The 6,590-nt window shown below is 43.0% G+C and overlaps 1 pseudogene; it reads left to right on the top strand.

Annotated features, from left to right (window-relative positions):
• Positions 1 to 675: 675 nt before the first annotated feature.
• On the top strand, positions 676 to 1,262 carry LOC100452485 (large ribosomal subunit protein uL6-like; annotated as a pseudogene).
• The last annotated feature ends 5,328 nt before the right edge of the window (positions 1,263 to 6,590 follow it).

Genomic DNA, 6,590 nt, shown 5'->3' with positions numbered 1-6,590 from the left:
TACACAAGTTGTTTTGAAAAAGTTGAAGATGGCTTAAAGAATTAAATGTGAAATCTAAGACTATAAAAACCCTGGAAGAAAACCTAGGAAATACCATTCTGGACATAGACCCTGGCAAAGATTTCATGAAGACTCCAAAAGCAATTGCAACAAAAACAAAAATTGACAAGTGGGACCCAATTAAACTAAAGAGCTTCTGCACAGCAAAATAAACTATCAACAGAGTAAACAGACAACCTACAGAATGGGAGAAAATATTTGCAAACTATGCATCTGACATAGGTCTAATAGCCAAAATCTAAAAGGAACTTAAACAAATCAACAAGCAAAAAACAACCTCATTAAACAGTGGGCAAAAGACATGAACAGGCACTTTTCAAAAGAAGATTAGATATACACGTGGCCAACAAGCATATGAAAAAAATGCTCAACATCACTAATCATTAGAGAAATGCAAGTCAAAACCACAATAAAATACCATCTCACACAAGTCAGAATGGCTGTTATTAAAGAGCCAAAAAATAACAAATGCTGGCAAGGTTACAGAGAAAAGGGAATGCTTGCACACTGCTGGTGGGAATGTAAATTAGTTCAGTCACTGTGGAAATCAGTTTGAAGATTTCTCTAAGAACTTAAAATAGAACTACCACTTTATTTGCCGTGTTTACTGCAAGAATGAAGACCATTCTCAGCAATCAGACTGTCGACATTCCGGAAAATGTCATTACTCTGAAGGGACGCACAGTTATTGTGAAGGGCCCGAGAGGAACCCTGTGGAGGGACTTCAATCACATCAGTGTAGATCTCAGTCTTCTTGGAAAGAAAAAAAAGAGGCTCCGGCTTGACAACATTTGTGGTGAGGTAACAGAAAGGAACTGGCTATGGTTCGAACTATTTGTAGTCATGTACAGAACATGATCAAGGGTGTTACACTGGGCTTCCATTACAAGATGAGGTCTGTGTATGCTCACTTCCCCATCAATGTTGTTATCCAGGAGAATGGGTCTTTTGTTGAAATCCGAAATTTCTTGGGTGAAAAATACATCCGCAGGGTTCGGATGAGACCAGGTGTTGCTTGTTCAGTATGTCAAACCCAGAAATATGAATTAATCCTTGAAGGAAATGACATTGAGCTTGTTTCAAATTCAGCGGCTTTGATTCAGCAAGCCACAACAGTTAAAAACAAGCATATCAGGAAATTTTTGGATGGTATCTATGTCTCTGAAAAAGAAACTGCTCAGCATGCTGATGAATAAGATCTAAGAGTTGCCCAGCTACAGAAACAAGATGCCGGGTGACTCCTAAGACCTACTTGTGATATTTAAATGATGCAATAAAAGACCTATTGATTTGGAAAAAAAACAACAACAACAGAACTACCATTTGACCCATTTTGACATATGCATGTGTGTCTTTATGGTAGAACAACTTATAGTCCTTTGGAATATAAGGAATCCTCTGGGTATATTACTGAGTATATACCCAAAAGAATATAAGTCGTTGTACCATAAAGACACACTTGCATATGTTCGTCACAGCACTACTCACAATAGCAAAGACATGGAATCAACTTAGGTGTCCATCAATGGTGAACTGGATAAAGAAAATGTGGTACACATACACCATGAAATACTACATAGCCTTAAAAAAAAGAATGAGGATCATGTTTTTTGCAGCAACATAGATGCAACTAAAGACCAGTATCCTGAGAGAATTAATGCAGGAATAGAAAATCAAACACCACATGTTCCCATGTAGGAGTTAAACATTGAGTACACATGGACATAAAGAAGGGAACAGTACACACTGAGGTCTACCTGATGGTGGAAGTTGGAAAGAGAATGAGGATCTAAAACTACCAGTCAGGTACTATTCTCACTACCTGGGTAATGAAATAATTTGTACACCAAACCCCAGCATCACGCAATTTACCCATGTAATAAGCCTCCACATGAATCCCCTGAACCTAAAAGTTGGAAGGAAAAACCAAATGGTTTCTTGCAGACACCAAAAAGAAGACAGCTCATGGCTTTTTACAAGAGCCGGAGAGTTCTGATTGGTGTCAGTGGTTGTTAGATAGGACTTGTGCTCTTGGAGTTCGGGTTAGGCCCTTGCAGTTTGGGGTTGGGCTTATAAGACAGTGTCAGGCAGGAGTTTTTGTATCTGCAGCTCTCTGTCCTTGTGTGACTCACGTAGTAAGCTGTGGTTTGGAATAACTTTTTGTGATAGCTCCTGTTATCAGTTAAATTATGGGTGAGAGTCCTCCCTTCATGGCCTTCCCCAGCTCTGTTGTAAAGGATAAGTAGTATTTGTAAAGGATAAGTAGTATTTTTTTTTTTTGAGATAGATAAGTAGTATTTTGAGAGAGATGGAAGCAGAAGCCCATTATCCTGCAGTAGATATAGACATGGGACAGGGTCATGGGATTTGGGGTTGAGTACGGACCTTATAAACCATGCTGCCCACTCAACCTCTCCCAAACTTTCAGACTAGCCTCCTTTAAAAGTAAATAAGATCAAGGAAGTGCCAAATTCCAGTTCCTCCCCTGGCTCCCTTAGCATGACATCAGTTCCTTCCTTTGGCCCCCATGGCCCTGCATGACCTGGCTTCTGGCCCTTTCTCCAAACTCACCTCAGCCCATCGCCCCTCATCCACTTCACTGCACCCACAATTTAGGCCAGGATTTGACACAAGTGACTCTATTTTGAATCTTACAACTTTTGCTTGGCTAGCATGAGAAGGAGGACACCTGAAGGGGATGGAGATTCAGAGGCATTAGCACCACTTGCAGGGTTTTCCTACATGAAGCCCAAAATCCACTCCCAGGGAAGATCACTGAGAATGCTGAGACAGCTCCCTCCCCATCCTGCTTAGAGAAGGGAACAGCAGCCTTAATCTTCAGAGGAAGAGCAATGCACCCTGCTGCCTGGGGGCATGGGTGGAAACCCACTGCAGCTGGGGGAAGGGGATATTAAAGGAAATCTGCATACCTGGGGAAGGCAGGGAAACACGTGAGATCCCTCATCAGAGCTAGAGCAGGTACAGGGCACTTAGGAAAGCATCAGTTTCACTGAGCCTGCCTGAGTCCAGGCCTACTCAGAATGTTTGAGGTACCCTTCTCCCTTCCCCCAACACCATGCTAACAGACATCAGGCACACATGGCAGTGGTGCCTAGCCAGGAGAACTGCAACAACAGATTCTTCACAGGGAGCAACACAAAGAGAAGACCCAAAACCACCCAGCCAGACTTCTAAGCCAGGCAGAATACAGGCAGTGGGGAAAACCCTCTGGAAAAGTAGTTCACACCCTAAACACAAGGTATAACCAGAGGAATTGGAACTCTCTGGCTCTGAGGATAACCAGAGCACAACAAACTTCAAATTCAGCCAAACTGGTGACAGCATTAACACAACCCTCCATGCTGAAGGTCTAGCAGAAGGAAAGGCATGCTCATGTTCAGTGTAAAAAAATTGCTTCTGTACCCACCACCCTCCATAAGATGTTCAACTTCCAACAAAGCAACAATAACAAAAACAGGAGGCATGTGAAACACAAGAAGAGCTCAGAGCTCAGTCTAGGAGACAAGGTAGGCATCCGAACCAGAATCCGACATGGCACCAAGGTTGGAACTGTCAGACAGGAGATGGGAAATGACTGTGATTAATACTTTAGAGGTTCTAATGTGAAAGGTTCAACATGCAGTAGCAGATGGGTAATTTCTGAAGACAGGCAGAAATCCTACAATCAAATAGAAACAGAAAAGACAAAAAATACAGTAACATAGATGAAGAATGTCTCAACATGCTCTTCAGTGGATATGACACAGCTGAGGAAAGAATCAGTGAATCTGAAGATACAGCAATAGAAATTAGCTAAATGGAAATGTGATGAGAAACATAAAATGAATTTTAAAAACAGTACATCAAGTTGCTTCAAAGATGGCTGAATAAAAATAGCTCTAGTCTACAGCTCCTAGCGAGATTGACACAGAAGATGGGTGATTTCTGCATTTCCAGCTGAGGTACCTGGTTCATCTCATTAAGACTGGTTGGACAGTGGATGCAGCCCATGGAGGGCGAGCCGAAGCAGGGCGGGGTGTTGCCTCACCCGGGAAGCACAAGGGGTTGGGGGATTTCCCTTTCCTAGCCAAAAGAAGCCGTGAGTGGCTGTACCTGGAGAAGCGGTACACTCCTGCCCAAACACTGCACTTTCCCCACAGTCTTCACAACCAGCAGACCAGGAGATTCCCTCCTGTGCCTGGCTTGGTGGGTCCCATGCCCACAGAGCCTTCCTCGCTGCTAGTGCAGCAGTCTGATATCTACCTGGGATGCTGGAGCATGGAGGGAGGGGCGTCTGCAATTGCTGAGGCTTGAGGAGGCAGTTCTATGCTCACAGTGTAAACAAAGCAGCCAGGAAGCTCTTAACTGGGTAGAGCCCACTGCAGCTCAGCAAGGCCTACTGCCTCTGTAGATTCCACCTCTGAGGGCAGGGCATATCTGAACAAAAGGCAGCAGACAGCTTCTCCAGACTTACACATCCCTGCCTGACAGCTCTGAAGAGAGCAGTGGTTCCCCCAGCATGGCATTCAAGCTCCGATAATGGACAGACTGCCTCCTCAACTGGGTCCCTGACTCCTGTGTAGCCTGACTGGGAGACACCTCCCAGTAGGGGCCAACAGACACTCATACAGGTGGGTGCCCCTCTGGGACAAAGCTTCCAGAGGAAGGAACAGGCAGCAATCTTTGCTGTTCTGCAGCCTCCACTGGTGATAATCAGCCAAATAGGGTCTGGAGTGAAACTCCAGCAAACTCCAGCAGACCTGGAGCAGAGGGGCCTGACTGTTAGAAGGAAAACTAACTAGTATCAACATCAACAAAAGGGATGTCCACTCAGAGACCTCATCCAAAGGTCACCACCATCAAAGACCAAAGGTAGATAAATCCGTGAAGATGGGGAGAAACCAGTGCAAAGAGGCTGAAAATTCCAAAAACCAGAACGCCTCTTCTCCTCCAAAGGATCACAGTTCCTTGCCAGCAAGGGACAAAACTTGATGGAGAATGAGTTTGACAAGTTGACAGAAGTAGGCTTCTGAAGGTCAGTAAAAACAAACTTCTCTGAGCTAAAGGGGCATATTCTAACCCATCACAAGGAAGATAAAAACCTTGAAAAAAGGTTAGATGAATGGCTAACTAGAATAAGCAGTGTAGAGAAGAGCTTCAATGACCTGATGGAGCTGAAAACCACAGCACAAGAACTTCGTGAAGGATACACAAGCTTCAATAGCCGATTCAATCAAGCAGAAGAAAGGATATCAGTGATTGAAGATCAAATTAATGAAATAAAGCTAGAAGACAAGATTAGAGAAAAAAGAGTGAAAAGAAACTAACAAAGCCTCCAAGAAATATGGGCCTATGTGAAAAGACCAAATCAACATTTGATTGGTGTGTCTGAAAGTGACAGGGAGAATGAAAACAAGTTGGAAAACAATCTTTAGGATATTATCCAGGAGAACTTACCCAACCTAGAAGGCAGGCCAACATTCAAATTAAGGAAATACAGAGAACACCACAAAGATACTCCTCGAGAAGAGCAACCCCAAGACACATAATTGTTAGATTCACCAAGGTTGAAATGAAGGAAAAAGTGTTAAGGGCAGCCAGAGAGAAAGGTCAAGTTACCCACAAAGGGAAGCCCATCAGACTAAAAGCAGATCTCTCAGCAGAAACCCTACAAGCCAGAAAAGAATGAGGGCCAATATTCAACATTCCTAAAGAAAAGAATTTTCAACCCAGAATTTCATATCCAGCGAAACTAAGCTTCATAAGTGAAGGAGAAATAAAATCCTTTACAGACAAGCAAATGCTGAGAGATTTTGTCACCACCAGGCCTGCCTTACAAGAGCTCCTGAAGGAAGCACTAAACGTGGAAAGGAACAACTGATACCAGTCACTGCAAAAACATGCCAAATTGTAGAGACCATCCAAGCTATGAAGAAACTGCATCAATTAACAAGCAAAATAGCCAGCTAGCATCATAATGCCAGGATCGGATTCACACAGAACAATATTAACCTTAAATGTAAATGGGCTAAATGCTCCAATTAAAAGACACAGACTGGAAAATTGGATAAACAGTTAAGACCCAGCAGTGTGCTGTATTCAGGAGACCCATCTCACATGTAAAGACACACATAGGCTCAAAATAAAGGGATGGAGGAAGATCTACCAAGCAAATGAAAGAAAAAAAAAAAAAAAAAAAGCAGGGGTTGCAATCCTGGTCTCTGATAAAACAGACTTTAAACCAACGAAGACCAAAAGAGACAAAGAAGGCCATTGCATAATGGTAAAGGGAAAAATGCAACAAGAAGAGCTAACTATCCTAAATATATATGCACCCAATACAGGAGCACCCAGACTCATAAAGCAAGTTCTTAGAGACCTAAAAAGAGACTTAGACTCCCACACAAGAATAATGGGAAACTTTAACACCCCACTGTCAATATTAGACAGGTCAACGAGACAGAAACTTAGCAAGGATATCCAGGAACTTGAACTCAGCTCTAGACCAAGCAGACCTAATAGACATCTAC

The sequence above is a fragment of the Pongo abelii genome, chromosome 8 (genome assembly GCF_028885655.2).
Source record: "Pongo abelii isolate AG06213 chromosome 8, NHGRI_mPonAbe1-v2.0_pri, whole genome shotgun sequence".
Taxonomy (NCBI): Eukaryota; Metazoa; Chordata; class Mammalia; order Primates; family Hominidae; genus Pongo; species Pongo abelii.
This window is presented reverse-complemented; position numbering and strand designations above follow the sequence as displayed.